Source organism: Dermacentor albipictus, chromosome 3 (assembly GCF_038994185.2).
Source record: "Dermacentor albipictus isolate Rhodes 1998 colony chromosome 3, USDA_Dalb.pri_finalv2, whole genome shotgun sequence".
NCBI classification, from domain to species: Eukaryota; Metazoa; Arthropoda; class Arachnida; order Ixodida; family Ixodidae; genus Dermacentor; species Dermacentor albipictus.
In genome coordinates, this window is record NC_091823.1 from 14,299,605 (window position 1) to 14,318,328 (window position 18,724).

At 49.3% G+C, this 18,724-nt stretch overlaps 1 long non-coding RNA gene across 2 annotated transcripts in view; it reads right to left on the minus strand.

Moving 5' to 3' along the window:
* Positions 1-599: 599 nt before the first annotated feature.
* The window catches only part of LOC139057257 (uncharacterized), a 144,807-nt gene continuing 126,682 nt past the window's right edge, over positions 600-18,724 (minus strand). Inside the window, exon 3 of one of the 2 annotated variants that reach the window (XR_011512659.1) lies at positions 600-719. This is a non-coding gene — a long non-coding RNA (uncharacterized lncRNA). The remainder of the gene's footprint in view (positions 720-18,724) is intronic. The other variant, XR_011512658.1, reaches the window with a different exon arrangement.

Below are 18,724 nucleotides of genomic sequence, written 5' to 3' on the forward strand. Positions count from 1 at the left end.
GCAGAACCGCTAGGCTCGCATTTCGCGTGCAAGTGCGATGGCCGCAGCTTTCGGAGATAAGGACCGCAATAGGGGCACGCGAGAGAAATACGGCATCTCTAAACCGGCGCGTTTGGTTTCCACTGCTTTATCGTGCCCCCTATCAACGTAAAAGCTGACGTTTACCATGGATCGTGTTTCGGCGGGCATGTCGCATTTGGGGCCCAAATTTCGCACGCGGCGAAGGTAATAGCACTACTCATGAGTCTCAGATGCTCATTAGCGTGAAATACTGAGGGCAGAACAAATGAACCCGTCTTGCTTGATGAGCAGACAGACAACTAGCAACAAGAATGCCTGCAGGTTCGTTAGGCCACACCTTGCTACAGTCATCCTCAAAGATTGAAGAAATGCGCCGAAGAACACTTAGGCATTTACATTGTTATGCATGTTTATACGTGTTCACATGTTACTCATTGTTAACGTTTCACACAAAGGTAAATGCCTTTGTATAATGTACTTGCGAAGCGCCAGAATCATTGCCCCTACGTGCATTCGTATGTGCGTAGCTCACCCTATAGAGAGACAAGAACTTACCAAAGGTTTCCAAAAAACTGGACAATTGGTCGCTTTCTGTGCAGGTGCTGCTGGAACACCGCCCCCATCGCCTGTCGGCCCATAAAGTGGTGAAGGCGCTTTTGTGCTTCATAAGGACGACGGGCTTGTGCGACCATCTGTGACTGTTAATGCAATTTCTGTAAGACCACATACGTCAGCGAACTCACCGCAATTTCCTTCTTTCCCTCCCTTCTCTCTCTCCCTGTTATCTTTGTTTTACCCTTTCTCATTCCCGCGGCGTAGGGTAGCCAACCGTACGTTATTCTGGTTAACCTCCCTTCCTTCTACTTATCTCTTTCCCTCCTACTAATGAACCTTCGTCAAATCTGGCTTCACTGCAACAAAAGAATTTGTGCGGAAAAGCCCGCTTTACTCGTATTTGAAGTGACAACCAGTACGTATTTATGCATAACGCATCAAACCGAAAATATTACCATGACAACTGTGATCGTGGTTAGGAATAAATGGTAATCGAAGCTGATCTCGTTCTTGATCAAGCCCGATCCTATTCTTCTCCAGAACCTGCCGCACAACCGGTTGCATTGTCGGGATATAGCGCATTTGCCGCCTTTAATAAGATGCAAGCCTGGTGGCGCAGCAGGGGTATGCCACATGCTAAATGTTGATGATGATTGTAACGTCCAATAAAGGGACAATCGTGTTACAAACTAAGCACGACGGTAGTTCCAATACATAGCACACTGAAAACAGACATGACCACCACCTGTAACATTTCGTTTACAGGTTACAGCAGCCAGTTTCATTGCGTTAGCTTGAGTACTTGTTTAATGTTTGAACATAGGCTGTGTGATTGTTGAATAATAATTGTCCATAATATTTTCCGCAACCCAAGTTTTCTGGCAGAAAATGTAGATGTACTGAATCATGATGATAAGAAAGTGTGTCGTCGACCACATTCAGCTAAATTTATGAAATTAAGTTTATACACTGCTACGGTGTACCAATTGATACCTTCTTGCTAATTTTCTTCTGTTAAACAATTAAGTTTTATTTAAAACGGCAAGGCGGCTTTGTCTTCAGAAATCGGCAGTATCTATCGACTACAATGTATAGAACCTGTGCTAAGGGACATGTTAACGTTATTTATAGAACCATAGAGCGCTACATCAGTGGTTTAGCCTTCAGGATATCCATATAGCATGTTGACAACTTCTTTGTCTTTATAAATATGTCCTGCCTTTAGATAAAACTATCGCGATTGTCTGTGTGGGCAGCTTCACCGACAGCTAAAGATACTCGTGAGAACAATTGATGCCAATGCTTGGATGCTTGCATTGTGTAGTGACAACTCACAACTTCAAAGCGGTAAATACGGAATTTCGGATAATTTGTGAATTAAAACTAAAAGAAACCCAATAGACAACGAAATCGGAATTGCAACCTAAGCCGAAACCTTAGCTCGGGGTTCTTATGTTAACACACGCTAAAGGAGAAATCGTTTTTCTCGCCAATTATTGCACCAAATTTTATGAGGTTTGTTGCATTTAAAAGAAAAAGTTAAAATCTAGTGATTGTTGGCAGCGAATTTTTGAGGTATGCTGACAATATTTTTATAAAAATTGTTGAAAATCGCAAATTTTGAGAAAATGAAACTCGGAAGTTTACGACTCTGTAAGTCAGCAATGAGAAGCGATATCATAATTCTGTAAATTTTATCTTGTAGTACATCTATAGCGAACAAAATTGATACATTATATATGGCTCTCAAACAGACCACTAATATGCCAGTAGGACTTTGCAAAACCATAGCAAACAATGTAACACATTCACGTAACATGTCAGTTGGTAAATCAAATTTATCCGCTTTGGATGCTCTGACGGATGCAGTTTACAGAACTACGATATCTGTCAAGGGCCCCGTGTCGCGAAAAATCCAGCGTCGGTGTCGGACGTCGTTTCGCGAAAAATCATTCCGAACCACAACCACGCAGGCCCTCTGCGTGGGGCAGAGGCGTTACTGAAATAATTGAATTGCTCAAAGTAAAACGCGTCAGAAAAAAAAAGTACGACCTAAACACGACCTATAGACATGATAGCATCGGATTGTAATTTGAATATACCAGAAAGCATAATTCTGTTACGTGGCAACTCCAACACAAACCTCTTTTCCAGCGTTTCTACCATACATAGAGCGGCGCGGCCCGCTCGGTTCCTTGCAACGCCTCCATCCAGATGGCGCTCGCCTCCGCGCGTCCGCGGCCCACGCAAGCAGAGAGTTTCATACAATAATTTCTAGAGGGAACTCTGGCGCTGCAGTCGTTATACCACCATGGGAACGACGGGAAGCACATGGATTTGGCTGATCTTCGCGCTTGTGCATTCAGACGTTCTTGTGGCTTTGTATATTACGCTATACAAGTCTTAATGTCGTAAGCTTCAGCGCAAGCTATACTCTTCGAAGTGCGGAGGACGCCGCGAACACGCACAATTGCTATTAATTGCAACGATTTAGCTTGTCCAGGTGGCCAAATTGAAACACGCCAAGCATCTCAAGGCACTGGCATGCCCGTGATAAATTCACAAGGGCGTTTCATTCGCTTGTCGATGCATGAGTCCGTGGCTTAATGGTTTCAATATTAGGCTTCTGTGCATGAGTTCCTGTGTTCGAATCCTACCATCGGACAATTTTAATGGTATTTATTTATTTATTAGGCAGTACATTGTTGAATATGACGAGTTTACAAAGTCACAAAACCATTTTAAGCCAAAATGACGAAGTTTAGGCAAATCCCGTGTACTTCCCATGCTGGTACAACCGTTCTCATTGCAGCTCCCATAGATACTAGCGCCAGAGTTCCCTGTAGTAATTATTGTATGAAACTGTGCACGTAAGAGGCAGCGTTTCTACCATAAAGCTCGCCCGCTCGCCTTCGCGCATACCGTTCGCCACCAGCGTTTCCCGATAAGCATTACGGTTACACATAACCTGTAGTTGCCGGGAAATTTGAGAAGCAGTCAGGGATCTTTGAATGCTATCGCGTCCACTCTTAAATACGAAGCTTAAGTGTCCTACAATGCTTTTTTCTGACACTTGTAGTATACTAAACGCTAGGTGTAAGTGGGTTATGTCGAGAAGACAGGCTATATACAAGAAAAATAATAGCCCTAACATATTCATTGAATATTCACCAAAGGCTGTCATCCGTTGAGCTGCGACACGCACTTTGGCCTATGGACCAACGCTGCGTGTGCGTCTCTCGCAACGAACGAACGTTAAACCTTCTTCAGAGTCAATGGCCCCAATTAGATACCTCACCTTGCTGAGTGTTGTGGAGTGTTTTGTGTTTGTTGAGTATCTGAGAAGTGCACTGTGCGTGCCATTTCATTCTAATATACTAAGCATGCAGCCAGGCCTTCGTTAAAGAGCTCTCTTTCTCTCGAATATATCCCTCAGACCTCTACAACATTTGCATATAGGTCTTGTTGCTCGTGTAGGATTCCTAGCTGCCGCCGGTATTTCACCCTTCGCTTCTTTACAACAAGAATAACGGCACTGTAGCCTCAACTGCTTTTGGCATAACTTCTCGCGTATTCCGACTTCAGTATCTGTCTTCCTGTCTTGAATATCACAGGACTGGACGAGCGGCTTTGGTAGGGCCGCTGTCATAAACACGTATATAAGCGTTCACTCCTCCTCTCTTCATGTCATTAATCTATGTACTTTCACTCCCCTTCCCTCCTTCCCAGTGAAGAGTAGCAGACTGAAGCGGATCAGCCCAGGTCGCCCTTTCTGCCTTTCCTGCAAATAAAATTTATATATCTGTCTATTTGTGTGTCTTGCATATACATAAAATTTTCTTGCGTTCTTCTCCCTCGACCAGGAAGGACAAAGGAAAGGTAGCGTCATAAGTGTCTCATGCGGGCGGGCTTCATATCTCGTCTGGGGTTCATCCGGTCTCCGCCCTGTCACTGTTTTCCTTCACGGTCACTCGCCGCGCAGACGAACAAAGATTGAACAGATGCTCGAGAAACAAGGTGAGGTTGCGAATGAAAAGAAACGAGTTTCAAATAGAAGGCGGGGCAGGGAGCTACGGGGCGGGTTAACGGAGCGCCGCTGACCGTTCCCGTCACCTGACCGCTGCGGATGCTTGCGATACAGGTTCGAGGTCCCCATCGACCCACGGCCTGGGCGCCTTCTGCGTTCTCAAGGCAGGTGTCGTGCAACCTCCGTCTCTCCTTCTGTCCACCTTTGCCAAGCAGTAACCCCTTCCTCGCCTCGTTCCAAAGAAAGAAAGAAAGTAAAGAAGAAGAGAACCAGCGCCTCCACCTCCTCCCGTCGATAAACTGCATGCGAAGACCGATGAGCGCGCGCGGACGACACCCGCGAAAGCCGGCGTATAGAAAACCCCCGTGCAAGCCTTCAGCCTCAACCGTTCGAAGCGCGAGAATGTGGCAAGGACAGCTAGGCAGCGGGCTTTTTACACTCGCAAAACGCCTCTGTGTACAGTAGCGATTGTCGGCAGCGGGTCGTAGCTTCATTGCTTGCATTGGAACACACGTGCAGGTCGGCGGCGGCGGCTCCCCGCCGTCTGATGGCCTGGACAGACGCTCGCTCTGAAAGCGCGCAAACACGCCCTCGATGATGGGACGACGTGTCCCATGCAGAGGCGCCGCCGCGCTACGCGCTGGTCGGAGATGGCGCTCGTGCTCCTCCTGCTGTTGGCCTTGCACACATTCACAGACGAACGCACGTCCAGCGATTGCCGTCGCATTCGAAGACCCGTTCGGTGCGTTCGCCCGAATAGCGGCCGCTTGGCGCTTTGCTATTTGGTTCTTTTGTTTGGTCCGAGAGAGCTTGACCGAGCGTCCGTCTTGCTGCGTGCGCAGCCTAGCTGGACGACGACGCGTCACTCGTTGGGCACGACTCACAGCTGCCTTGTCCGAGCCGAAGCTGCAAGACAGCCTGCGTTCATTTACAGATCCGGCATAGTTGCGTAACCTGGCTTGTCGTTCGCCTACCGCTGCGTACGCGATGCGCTGTCAAGAGTTCGCAAACTCCCGCTCTAGAGTGTATACGCTCCGGCTTGTGATTGGGCCGACGCCGTTCCAGCACTGTGTTGGCCGGCTAATCGTTGCCTCCCGTGTAATGCGATGACGGCTTGTGCTGTCGCCTGTGCTACTTGCTGCATATTGTGTGAGTTGTTCCGTCACTCGGAGACTCTGGTTACCTTAAAACCCAGCCTACGTAACTGAGTTAAGAAAGGAGAATTCTATAAACGAGCATCGAATTTGTTATTGACAGTTGTCGCGTCTGCCAACTGTGCGACAAGGAAAGTAAGAAACTTTCTTGTCTTCTATTCTTTCAGCCTAGTGCAATACAACAAGGATCAAAACTCGCGGAGATTGCTTCTTTTTCATCAGACACATTCTTGGCATCACATCGTTAAAGACCCCAAGTAAACCAGTTATAACAAACCGTTCCTGCTTACGAGCAGCTATGTGAACACCGTCTCCTACGACGAAGTGTTCGCTCCTCCCGTCGGCGGTGCACGAACGCCTCAGCTCAGCCGCAGCTCGCGGCATATTAACACGGTCGGTCACCGCCCCACTCAATTCACGCAATCCGCGCACACCCAAAGGAGGGCTGTGCAAACACGTATTCGCGTCTTCCGCCCGACCAGAACGCGCCGGCCACACTCGTCCGGACGCCGCTCTTCCGCCGAGGACCGACCGGCGCCGAGGTGTTTTTGCCGACCGAGCGCCCGCATCGCCTCGTCTTGAGCCACGCGGAGGCCTCATTCCACCGCTGCATAGCGTTCCGGCTGAGCCACGAGGCACGCGCTTGCACCATACGCGCGCCGACGCCGCCTCGCTGGAGTCCGGCGAATTTAATCAGTGTCGGGAAAGAAGCGAGAGAAGAAGCGATGGCACAATGGCAGGGCGCGCGTGTTCGTTAGTATTATATCTGGGATAATGGGCCCGCAATCGCAGCCCCTAATCTCGCGCTGCGAGCGAGGCACGGCGCGGGGACTTCGGTAGCCCCGTTTCGAGCGCGCGGCGACTGACCGAGAAGGCTCGGCGCTCATGTTTGCGTGCGTACATGTGGGTGCGCGTGCCAGCTAGCGCGCCTATGTGTTTGAAAGCGCGTTCGCGCGGGAAAGAAAACGTTATAAATAACGGCGCGATCGTGCTGTGCGGGGCGACTCTGCCAGCGTCTCGAGTGAACAACGCTCGCGACGACACGGCAGCGAGCGGGGGACCCGAGAGCGATTCGGTAGTGGATTCCGTGAGCGCTGCGGTGATCACTTCTCTCTGGGCTGTACACCGAATGCCACGCTTAATTACTTCGTGCCGCCTTTCTTCTTGCGGGCCCGTTTTTTTCCCTTCTTTTTTTCTTACGGCGTTGGTTGCAGCGTGTTCGTTCCTTATACGCTCTGCACCAATGGCAAACGCCAACGTTCGAACCCATGTGGTGTGCCGCTTCTGAAGAACTCGCTCAACAGGTCACGACTAGCGAGCGCAAGCTTACTGAGAAAGCATTCTTGAGCGGTTTGTTCCACGAGCGTGCCTTTGGATGTGCACACAGGCGATGATAAACGACATATACATGAGCACACGGTCTGCAACGCTTAAAGCGGGTCGGACAACTCACTGTCGCTCAAGTGGAAAAGAAGTGTCACTTAAGGAGGCCGAGTTGAGTGGTGACCGTGGTGAGACAACGTCAACAGAGGAATACGGCAAAAGTTAGCACGCCAGTATGCGGTGAAGTTATGACGCGTGCGCTGGGCTGTGTACAGGGCGGCGACCTACATATAGAATATATGCTGCGAGCTATAGCTAAAGGTCGGCAAACTGCTATGGTAGCTGCTGCAGCGTTTGGCAATCCTTGAAAGGACCGACCTTAGCGCACGCGTTGGGATGGCCAAGAGACATACTTTCATAAACACTCGTGGTAGGAGAACAATGCTCAAGACACAGAGTCTGTCGCAGCTCATCGAGCAAACTGTGTCGCGAAAAAAGGTAAGTAGAAAACGCACATCTATTATAGTCTCACACTCGTGCCGATCCTTCCGGGAGCCGCGCAAGACCTACACATGCGTTACTGAATGAACGTATCAGTGATACTTCAGAAGGATGTGTGGCGCAAGGTTAAAATCAACGGAAGAAATACGATGAGACAGCCAAAGTATCAATAACACCGAGTGAGTAATACCGAGGCAGTGGAGGCGTTAAGCCTGTGACTCCCGTCATATAATGATTAGAAAACCATCCTGTTTGCAATCCTTAACCATTCCTGTTTGCCTGTTTGAGCCATATCTATATTAAAGTCACCCGCTATTTCAACCGCTGTGTGTTGTTCAACTGAGGCAAAGTGCTTTTTCATGAAGATTTCGATATCTGCTTTGCCTTTGCCTGGGTTGATGCACATCGTATACTGTTGATGTATATCGCGCTGCAGCTTGAGGTTTGTCTGAGTGGCCGCGGTCATCAGGTTTAGTACTGGCTTTGTGCACATTTTGCCATAATGTCGACTACAGTCGAACACACACTGTGCGACAGATTCAACGGGTGTCCACGCATCAAGGAGAGATGTGTTCAGGAAGAGTTTATTTCAAAAGGAGACAATACGAACACTGAGTCTCAATCACGGCATAATTCCACCAGGACGATAACATATACAAAAAACGAAGCATCGTACAGACACATTGCGTGCACACGTACGTCACGCTCGCACGCACCTGATTAGAAGTGCAGCATGCATTCTCATTCTTCTAGGCCCTCCACCTAGTGCAAGTGCGCCTTATTAAACTGATTGAATTTTTCAAAGTAAATTGAATCAGAAATGTCGTAAAGTACACCTTACACACAAGCTGCGTATACATGATAGCTTCGGATTGTAATTTGAATATGCGAGAAAACATAACTCTGTTGCGACAAAGTTGGACAAAGTCCAACTTGGAGTTGGACAAAGTCCTTTCCCAGCTGCCACGTGAGGTCTGTTCGAGTAGCCGCGGCCGCTAGGTGCAAGCACTGTATTTGGATGAGCGCGAGAGGAAGACGAAGTGATTCTCGTAGCGACCACTGTTCCTTCGCGCTGCAGTATTTTCGGCTTTTTCCCGTGTTTTACTGGGTGACGCCGTTCCCATTGCCACGGCAATGGAAGTGGAGTCGGCAGAATGCCGCCGCGACGTGACTGCTTCGGCAGGTACCGGCCCGAGGAAGAGAAATTGCCCACCGAGTCAAGCTGACAGCGAGGACACTGCGCTGTACTCCTGCTCAAGTGATGACGCCTCAGATGACGAAGGCTTCGAAAGAGTGGTACATCGCAAGGCCAAGAGAAGAAACATCAGCGGACGGTCTTCATCAAGTAAGTCTACCGTCATGCCACAGCGAAGGCCATCTGCGCACACTATTCTTTTTGTGCCGGACACACCCTCCGACAACCTCAACCGCCTTAATAGACAAGCGATTTCCGTTTCTCTGGAGGCTCTTGTCCCAGGAGAAATCAAGGATATCAGAATTAACACTCGAAAGAACGTCCTGGCTATTGATGTCCATAACCAAAGCGCAATCAATGCTTTGATGGCAGTAAAGCTCCTGGGCAACATCAACGTCCACTACCTCATTCCACAGGACAACGAAACTACGGCTGGTGTCGTTTATGATATTGACACATCGATTAGCGACAGCGACCTGCCAATTTTAATCAAACCTGCCACTGATGGTGTTGCCTTACTACAAGCTCGGCGCCTCGGCAAGTCGACCTGTGTAAGGCTCGTGTTTAAAGGTGACTGTCTACCGTCACATGTAAAGGTCGGACACTTTCGGCATGTGGTACGACCTTTCGTGCCCAAACCACTTATGTGCAGAAGGTGTCAAAGAATTGGACATGTGAGCGCTGTCTGCCGAAATACAGCGACATGCCCACGATGTTCCAAACAACACGACACGGACACCTGCCGTGCAACGGAGCTCAAGTGCCCTAATTGTCAAGGCCCACACGTCGCATCCTCAAAAGACTGTCCACGCCTAAAGAAAGAGCAGAAAATCTTGCGGAAAATGGCCAGAGACGGATCATCACACAGAGATGCTTCTGCAGCGATTAGGCGACACCACTCTCGGAAACGAAAGTCTACGACATCCTCTTTCGGTTCAAGGGAAAAGTCTCGTCCGGCAACGCCACCTCCTGTTCCATCTGTCTCCAGTAACAGCACGAATGTCAACGATAAAAGCGGCCCTGCTATTCCTGCTTCATCAAGTGAGGTGTGGCCAGCACTGCCGAAGACATGCCACGCGCCAGAGCCACAGCACATGACTCGCCACTTAACGTCAAATGTCACTTCAGTTGACCAAGTGCGAGACAAGGATTCCCAGGTGATTGCTATGCTCAAATCCCTCACGAATGTCATGCGTCTACTACTGACAAACATGGACACTCCGGCTGCTCGTAGCGCACTGCAAGTGCTGGACGCGCTGACTCCAGTACTTGAAAGCATCGCATAGCACCATGGCCCGCCCCTCGCTGCCCTTCCACAAGGAAGTCAAGAAAGCATCTTTACTGCAGTGGAATGCCCGTGGTCTCAAATCGAGAATTTCAGATTTCAGACACTACGTTTTCGAAAACCGATTTCCCATACTTGTGATTTGCGAACCGAACGTGCAGAATGTTATACGCATTTCTGGCTATGAGGCATTCATGTCCTCTACCTGTGGTGATGTAAGCAAGGTAATCGTATATATTAGATGTGATCTGACATACGTGTTGCACCCAGTCCCGCCGCACGACGACAACCAGTACGTTTGTTTAATTGTGAAAACGAACAAGTTTACGTTCACACTCGTTGCTGTTTACCTTGCTCCTTCACGCGGATTCGACTCTAAACGACTGCACGACGTACTATCAGCGACACCCCACCCTACGATTCTCACCGGAGATTTTAATGCTCACCATCCGCTTTGGGGGAGCTTGAAGATGGACTCCAGGGGAAGGAGACTAGCATCCTTTGCCACACAGCACGACCTTCACTGCCTCAATGATGGTAGCCCAACATATTTACGCGGGCTTACATACAGCAGCTGCCTAGACTTGACCCTGGTTTCTCGGCGTCTTGAAAGAAACGTGCAATGGTTTCCAGACATCGAATCCCGTGGAAGCGACCACATTCCGACGTACCTGAAGATCAAGGGACTATTTAAATGCCCCTCCACGACACTCCGGAGAATTGACTGGTCGGCGTTTCGGTCGCACATGGAGGAAGTATGTCAGCGAGGGAACCATTCAAGTCTGGAAACCGAAATTCAAAAAGCCATGCAAGATACTACGCGTGCTTTTCAGCCCTTCCCGAAATACGAAGAATTTGAAGCCGAACTGCAGCGACTACGAGCAGTTCGCCGGCGGGCTGAAAGAAGATACAGGAGAACCAAATCCATCCATGATCTCAGAGAGGCAAGGCGGATGCAAAAGAAGATTCAACGCCGCATTGACGCACTTCAATCTCAAAGATGGAAACGTTTCTGCGAGTCGTTGGATCCACGTCAGCGATTATCTCAGATATGGAGAACTGTGCGTGGACTTCGTGTATCACCGCAACAGCGTGTTCCTTTTAAGTCCCTCGCTTTACAACAAGGTCGCAGCGAATTAGACGTTGCCGAAGAATTTTGCTCAAGACTTGCCAGCTCGCAGCCTCAACGCGCCCTTACACCATGTGCCACTCCTGTGCCACGGGACTCCCGCATGGATGTAATGTTTTCGGTGGAGGAGCTTGAAGCGGCACTAGCGACTTGCAGGCGCTCTTCGTCACCTGGGCCGGACGGCGTTACCTATTGTCAGGATTGGGGGCTCAATCCCTTCGTCCGTGGTCCTTTGCCAAGATTGGAGTACGGCATGAATTCGAAGGTAGCTGGCCCATGCCGTCGCCCAACTTATTTACGCTGAGATCGTTGATGAAGTGAAGAACTGCTTCTCATCGAGAACGAGGGAAAAGGGGTTTATTTACAGAAATTAACTCAGTCTAACATGACTGCTTGAGAAAAAGAGTATTAGTCCAACAGGACTGCATGAAAGAAGTGAACCAGTCTAACATGACTGCTCAAGAGAAGTGCGTCCAACAATCGCACAACCACAGTTTTTATACACTCGATCCGCCCGTCCACGACGCGGCGGCTGTTCGTTTACACATCACCAACTCGCAGCTGCTCTGAAGACCAGTTTACAGACACAAAGGCACACACATTCCGAAGCCCAAGCGACGGTGTTGAAGGTGGTGCCGTTCCGGAAAATCGACGTTGTCGATCGCGCGTCGCTCATTGTTCCGAGCCACTCCAAACCTTGAGAAGCACAAAAATAAGTCTTCCCGCGGTAGCTTCTCCAGGCGTGTCAAATCAGCCCCGCGTTGAGGAACTCTGGAATCATTGTCCACACACCGAATTCGTCCCGACACCATGTCGAAGGGGCTGGAGGAAGGCGGCGGGTTCCAGCGCAAAGGTCGCTTCTTTGAACGCCTCGCAGCTGCAGCACGGAGAGGTGCAGGTGCGCGTCTTGCACCCCTTGTCGTAATCAGGTGGCAAGGTGGCAGTCTTGTTGTGCAACCCGCCGTTCTTTACAGCGCCTCCATGGCCCCAAAAGTCTCGACTGTCTAGCGCTGACAACCGCTAGGCAGGAAGAGAATGGCTGCTGGTCAGGGGGGGATTGATGTCTTGGCTCGCAGCGACCACCTGTGCATTGATGTCACCGCCCCAAAACATCCAACAAGGACAGGCAACTGCAAAATGAACCCCACAACACGGCTCTGCGCCGAGATGACGTGCATTGGCTCTCACTTTAGACTCGCTAGGCTTCAAAAAAAAACAACAACAACATAAGTGCAGAAACAAAAAAAATGCTGCATTTCACTATGCCAATTTCTGAAGCAAATTCCTGCTGACAAATTCAGCAATCATGGAGGGAATCCTGCTAAACGAGAGGGGATCTTCTTCGCTTAATAAAATTAACACTGGTAACCCTAAAATTTAGGCGGGACCCCCAAACGCAGAATTCAAATTAGCCTGCTCAAACCATCCGCATTGCTATGCAACTTTCCCTTCTTATATCTAACGGAGAAGTTGTACTCTTGGAGAGTGAGGCTCCATCGGAGCAAGCGGCCGTTTTTGTGTGACATTTGATTGAGCCACGTCAGAGGACAGTGGTCGGTCTCGAAGATGAACTTCGCTCCGTACAAATAACACGACAACTTCTGGGCGGCCCAAACCAAACAAGCGCATTCCTTCTCTGAAGCGCTGTAGGCTTCCTCTCTTACATTTAGTTTACGGCTGGCGTAGAGGATAGGATGCTCCTCGTTATCGTCGCCGACTTGACTAAGTACCACGCCCATACCTCTGTCGCTTGCGTCGCATTGAACTATGAATTCCTTAGTGTAGTCTGGCGCGCGAAGCACAGGGCGAGAAACCAATAGCGTTTTCAAACTTTGGAAAGCGTTCTCTTTGTCCTTATCCCAGAGTACGTTACTCGGTGCTCCCTTTCGGAGGGCGTCTGTTAATGGACTTGCCAATTGTGAGTAATTCGGAATGTACCGTTGATAGTACCCCACAAGTCCCAAAAATGAACGAACGTCCGTTTTCGTGCGCGGCTGAGAAAAATCTCCAATCGTAGCTATTTTCAGCTCAGCAGGCCGTCTCATGTCCTGACCGACAACATGGCCCAGATAAGTAACCTGCGAACATCCAAACCTACACTTTTCCGCTTTCGTCGTTAAGTCAACTTTAAACGTACGAAGCCTCGCATTCTTGTCGTAATAGAATTTGGTGTTCCTTTGAGCTATTTCCATGTTCTTTCCGACTAGTTCTCGGGTTGCGCTTAGCCGTTCCAATAAATTCAGCACGTATTCAACCACGGTTGGGCTCTCCCCTCCTTCCTCCCACATCTCTCTTAACATTCTCAGTGGAGAACGGAGTGTCCTCCCATACACTAGTTCTGCTGGAGAGAACCCTGTCGCTTCATGTGGAACCGTTCGCAAAGCAAACAAAGTTGCCGGCAGACAGTTCTCCCAGTCCTCCTTGTGCTCGTAACAGAGCGCACGCAAAACTCGCTTAAGCACCGAATGCCACCTCTCTACACTGTTTGACTGAGGGTGATAGACAGAACTGTGAATTAACTTTACCCCGCACTTTTGCAAGAATGTGGAAGTCAGTGCGCTCGTGAATACTGACCCTTGATCTGCCTGAATTTCGGCTGGAAACCCAACTCGTGCAAACACTGTCAAAAGCGCGTCTACTACTTCAGTGGAGCTGAGCTCTTTCAAAGGGATTGCTTCTGGAAACTTGGTGGCCGGACACAGCATGGTAAACAAGTACCTGTAGCCTGATTTTGTTTTTGGAAGAGGCCCTACCGTGTCTATTACAAGTCGTCTGAAAGGCTCTGTTATTAAGGGCACTACCTTCAGTGGAGCTTTCCAAGTCTCTCCTGGTTTACCAGAACGCTGGCAGGCGTCGCATGATCTTACAAAGTTTTCTACATCTTTGAAACAGCCAGGCCAGTAGTATTCCATAAGCAATCTTTCCTTTGATTTGTTTATGCCTAGGTGGCCGGACCACCCATTTCCATGACAAAGACTCAAAAGGTCCTCCCTATACTTAGTAGGTATGACTAACTGATCTAAAATCTTACCCTTTCGATCTCTGTAATGCCGATACAACAATCCTCCTCTCTCATGTATCGTTACGTTGCGCCTAGCAATGCCTTCTTTAGCTGTGTCACGTAATTTAGCTAAGCTCTCATCATTCTTTTGCTCAGCTGCCAGTGACTCTCTATCCACGCGTAAGAGTTGATCAAAGTTCTTTGAGGCCGGTGATAACAACGACCCTGTCTCGCTTGGGAGCGCGTCTGCATGCTCTTCCTGCAGGCTAGAACTCTGACACTCTAGTGCTACGCTCTCATTGAGCTGGTCGACTGGCAGGCTCTCCTCAACTGTTCTTTTGTCCCTCGGGCCTAGCTCGGATTCGGGTATTGAAGCTATCCCCTTTTCTGCTTCAGCTGGAGGAGCTTGAGCATTTTCAGCCGAAAGCGCCGCGATCTTACGAGCTTGGCCTCGGGTCAATGCCTGTACTATGCCCTCTCCCAGTTTGAGCCCTCTGTCACGCAGTAACTGATTCGAACGATTCGAAAAGATGTAGGGATACTGCAGTGACAAAAATTTGGAAACTGCAGCCTCAGTCTCTAGCTCCCCGAATGGTCCACTGATTTTGACTTTGGCCATGGGCAGACACACGCTGTGTTCTTCTACAACCTGTTTTATCCATGCTACTTCTCCGGTGAAGTCCTCTACCATCACGTAAGACGGATGGACAATGTCCAGCGTGGCGGCACTGTCTCTTAGCACTCGGCATGGTTTTCCATTAACTTGCAGGTCGTGGAGATATGGACTTAAAAGTTCCATATTCTCATCCTTTTCCTCCACGTAGGAAAAAACTACGCTTGGCTTCTCGCAGTTTACAGCTATATGTCCCAGTTTGTGGCATTTGTAACAGCGAATTGGTCTGACAGATTCGAATTTTCTTTTCTGTTCTTTTTGTGCGGTTTCTCCGTTAACTTTCTCCTCGCTCTTTTCTGCGGGCTTTTCCGCCATGTCTACAGGCTTCGATCGTCTAGTTTGCGCACCCTTTTTGAACGGAAATGGTTTCCGCGGTCCATTTCGACCGTCCCAGTTTCCCTCCTCGGCGTTCAACTTTCTACGGGTTGCGTACTCTTCGGCTAATTCAGCCGCCCTTTCCACAGTGTTTACATTACCTCTATCTTGCACCCACAGTTTCACAGCTTGGGGAATGGTTTTGTAAAACTGCTCTAGACACATGCATTCAATGATCATGTCTCTGCTGTCGTACGCTTCCGCGCTTTTAAGCCACTCGACTAGGTTGGCCTTTAAGCTATATGCAAACTCCGGATAGCCCTCGCTATCTTTCTTGCCTGTGCTCCTAAACCTTTGCCGAAAAGCTTCGGCTGAAAGGCGGTATTTCTTCAGGAGACTAGCCTTAACTTTCGCATAATCATATGCATCCTGCACACTCAATCTGGCGATTACTTCCGCCGCCTCACACGGCAACATAGACAGCAACCGCTGTGGCCATGTACTCGGACCGAAGTTCATCTTTTCGCAAGTCCTTTCAAAATTGCTTAGGAACAAGCCTATGTCGGTCCCGACCTCATATGGCTTTAATAGCCTGTCCATGCGGTACGATTCTGCCTCACTTGATCGACCCAGAGCTCCTTCACTTCCTTGAGACAACTCCAAACGTCTGTTTTCAAGTTCAAGTTGCATTTTTGTTATCTCGCGATCTTTATCGCGTTCCTCTCTCTCTCTATCCCGTTCCTCTCTCTCTCGTTTTTCTCTGTCCCGTTCTTCTCTTTCTTTTTCCCGTTTCTCTCTCTTTTTGAGAAGTTCCAATCCCATTTCAATATCTTGCTCACTGGCCTGATTGGAAATTAGCTCCAATAATTCCGATTTGAGCATTTCCTTGCGTACATTTAGGCCCAGTTCCTCACCAACAATCAACAACTCGTCTCTCAGCAATGTCCTTAACTCCATGACTGCTGCTTTACTGCCTTGATTCTGCTCTCTAAATCTAGCTAGGAAAACACAACCTAGCTAACACACAACAATCTAGCTTCCCTACTGTTCTAAACAGAACAACCACAAAATGAAGCCTAGAGAGTCAAAGCAAAAACCAAGCACTCACCGCAGATACAGCACCATGTCGCAAAGTCCATCCCACCGCTGTCAGCCAGTTGTCAGGATTGGGGGCTCAATCCCTTCGTCCGTGGTCCTTTGCCAAGATTGGAGTACGGCATGAATTCGAAGGTAGCTGGCCCATGCCGTCGCCCAACTTATTTACGCTGAGATCGTTGATGAAGTGAAGAACTGCTTCTCATCGAGAACGAGGGAAAAGGGGTTTATTTACAGAAATTAACTCAGTCTAACATGACTGCTTGAGAAAAAGAGTATTAGTCCAACAGGACTGCATGAAAGAAGTGAACCAGTCTAACATGACTGCTCAAGAGAAGTGCGTCCAACAATCGCACAACCACAGTTTTTATACACTCGATCCGCCCGTCCACGACGCGGCGGCTGTTCGTTTACACATCACCAACTCGCAGCTGCTCTGAAGACCAGTTTACAGACACAAAGGCACACACATTCCGAAGCCCAAGCGACGGTGTTGAAGGTGGTGCCGTTCCGGAAAATCGACGTTGTCGATCGCGCGTCGCTCATTGTTCCGAGCCACTCCAAACCTTGAGAAGCACAAAAATAAGTCTTCCCGCGGTAGCTTCTCCAGGCGTGTCAAATCAGCCCCGCGTTGAGGAACTCTGGAATCATTGTCCACACACCGAATTCGTCCCGTCACCATGTCGAAGGGGCTGGAGGAAGGCGGCGGGTTCCAGCGCAAAGGTCGCTTCTTTGAACGCCTCGCAGCTGCAGCACGGAGAGGTGCAGGTGCGCGTCTTGCACCCCTTGTCGTAATCAGGTGGCAAGGTGGCAGTCTTGTTGTGCAACCCGCCGTTCTTTACACTATGCGGCGCTCGCCAATCTTGGGCAGAATGCACGCCTCATGCTGCTAAACCTTTACAATGAGTCTTGGCGCAACGGTTTGGTTCCACGTGAATGGAAATGCAGCCGCTTGGTTCCACTTCTCAAACCTGGTAAATCACCGTTAAACTTGTCATCGTACCGCCCCATCGCTCTGGCCAGCTGCATAGGGAAAATAATGGAACGAATGATTTTGACGCGCCTGGAATGGTACCTGGAAAGCTACAACGTGTACCCAGATGCTATGGCTGGCTTCCGGCGTGGGCGCTCATCCATAGATAATGTCATCGATTTGGTCGCGTATGTTCAACATCAAAAACGGATGAAACGACTCACTGCGGCATTATTCCTTGACATAAAAGGCGCCTATGACAATGTAGCACATTATGCCATTATAGAGGCTCTGATTAAAGCAGGAATCGGTGGCCGCACTTATCAGTGGCTGTGCAGTTATTTGACTGACAGACATTTCTTCGTGATGACCGAAGAAGGCACCACGACTCAACACCAAACGTTCTGTGGAGTACCGCAAGGCGGAGTGTTGAGCCCGACGCTATTCAACCTAGTGCTCGTTGGCCTAGTCAGATGCTTGCCCAACACAGTTCAAGTATCAATCTATGCCGACGACATCTGCATTTGGGCGTCTGCTGTAACACGACTGCAGGTACGAGCACGGCTACAAAAGGCAGCTACCTTAACATCACTGTACTTGCGAAAACAGAACTTAGAGCTGTCTTCAGAGAAATGCTGCCTTGTTTCTTTCACTCGGAAGGAAATGAAGCGTTATTCTGTAAGTGTCAACGGCCAAGCAGTTGCACATGCACGTAAACACCGCTTTTTAGGGGTAATTATCGACCGCGACCTATCATGGAGCCCGCACGTTTCGTACCTAAAGAAGAGGTTGCTGACAATAATACATCTCCTCAAGTTTCTCGGCGGAAAGTCATGGGGCACATCGGTGCGATCAATGCTGCAGCTTTATAACGCCTTGTTCCTCGGCTTCGCAAGATACAGCCTCCCTGTGCTTGGAAACACCTGCAAAACAAACCTGCGTGTACTCCAGGGACTACAAGCTCAAGCCCTAAGGACGTGTCTCGGCCTTCCGAGGTGTGCGTCTACAGCGGCAACGATTGTCATAGCTCGAGATCACCCAATAACAACGTACTTGGTAACCGACGCTCTCAGAGCGCATATTCGCCACGTTGCCCGACTACCTTCTCACCACCTTGCCGCTCTACCCGCAGAAAGGCCACACGCAGCTATCAGTCGTATGATTGTTGCCAATCGCACCTCATTGCCAATGAACTACATGCCTGCAGCAAGACCATCCACACCTTTATGGTGCCTGCACAGACCTGAAGTACGCCTCACCATCCCAGGAATCACTAAAAAGGCTAACATGCCGTCGTTTGCCCTGAAGCAGGCCACATTACAACTTATACATGAGGTGCACAGCGGCCGCGTACACGTTTACATCGATGGCTCAGTCACATCTGCAAGTTCAGCTGCTGCTGTGGTGATACCAACAAGATCCATCGAAATACAGCTAAAAACGTCGCATGTGTCATCAACGACAGCTGCTGAACTGG